We start from the raw sequence: 1,607 nt of genomic DNA, 5'->3' as shown, positions 1-1,607 counted from the left end.
ACTAAAATCACTGAGCCAAAAACTGCATTTACAAAAACTCTTTTGTAAACCTAGGATTAACTCTAATCTCGTTGTGGCACACAACCTCAACTGTTGCGACAAATTCAAGTTAACTCTAACTTGAAAACTCTAAGTACCTAATACATTTGCTTCTATATAGGCTGAAAGGTACAATGTAAAAGCACCTACTACAATTAAACTAGAATAAAAGATAGACACTTGGAACTGGTTCTTCTATCTGGTTCAAGTAGCTTCAGAATTGCACGCTTGAATCACACATAAATTGCTTGCAAAATTGCCTTGCTATTTTGCTTTCAATTCACGTTTAAATTCTGCTTATGTGCATTACCTGTAAAAGAGAACAACACTAATATTTAAGGAGTTAGCAATTAGAGATTGACTAGAATACAGATGTTACTCTTCCTTGGTGGAAGAGTTCTAGTTGGTCTCATCCTCTAACTCTATCCATTTCTTAAGCCGTGTTTCTCTTTGTGTAAGGAGTCTTTCTCCATATCCAGTATGCAATCTTTTCGATCCTGATCTGGAGGTATTACTTCTGATAAGTAAGGTTTATCTCCTTCACGTGCATCTCACATGTTTGGGTTGATTATAACTGTGCTTTACAAGATGGACCTAGTTCATGTCTGAGTTCTTTTTGTCAGTTTTCAAAACTTCACCTTTACTTGGGCCAACACCACGCATTATTCACAACTCACTCACTTACTCTAACATAGAGGTCAATGGCATTACCTTTCCTTCATGAATCAATTGCCCTCACACAACAAAAGAGAGTAGTTCCACACACAATAAAATTTAAGAACAATTAGGAACTCAAGATAGAAAGAATTCACTCACTCTCAGAAATAACATTCATATGCCACAAACGACGTACCATAGGCTTGGCCGTAGTGTACTACTCTACTAATCGAGCTCAGTCTAGGATCAAGTAGGACTTTAATTGGTTTTAGTGTAGCTTGCGGGACGGGTAGGATACATTTAGATATAATAGTGACTACACTTCCCTAAGCACTTTAATACATACACTTTAACATTTAAAATTCCACATTTATGTCAAACTATAACTCCACATTCACATCAATGTATATTAACTCCCTACTTCTTTAAGCACAATTACATCAAGAGTTACCACTATCAAGGAATATTTTTCATACCAATACAACTATTTTTTTTCTTTCTTTTTCAATTCAAGTGGCTCTTACTTTTTCAAAACAGTGCACTTTTCTCCTTATTTCGTTAGCTCCACTCAAAAGTCAAACCAACCACCCCACACTTTAGCTTTTATAAAGTTCATTACAATTCAAGTGCTCATGGGAGGTGAAAAGGTTCAAACATATGATAAATTCAAACAAATGGGTATGCCTTGTAATGTGGTTGCCAAATGTCACGACCCAAATTCCATATTAGGCCGTGATGGCGCCCAACACTGTTGTTAGGCAAGACAACACTAATCAACAAGTGAATCCTCTTTTAAACAATTAGTACGTGATAACTTCTCCTTATTGATAAAGAAATTAGGAGTTTAAAATTTAAGCATAATTAAATGGAAGTAATAAATACGAATTAAAATCATGAAAGTAAACCAAAAA

The sequence above is a fragment of the Nicotiana attenuata genome, chromosome 7, assembly GCF_001879085.1.
Source record: "Nicotiana attenuata strain UT chromosome 7, NIATTr2, whole genome shotgun sequence".
NCBI classification, from domain to species: Eukaryota; Viridiplantae; Streptophyta; class Magnoliopsida; order Solanales; family Solanaceae; genus Nicotiana; species Nicotiana attenuata.
Note: the sequence above shows the minus strand (reverse complement) of the source record.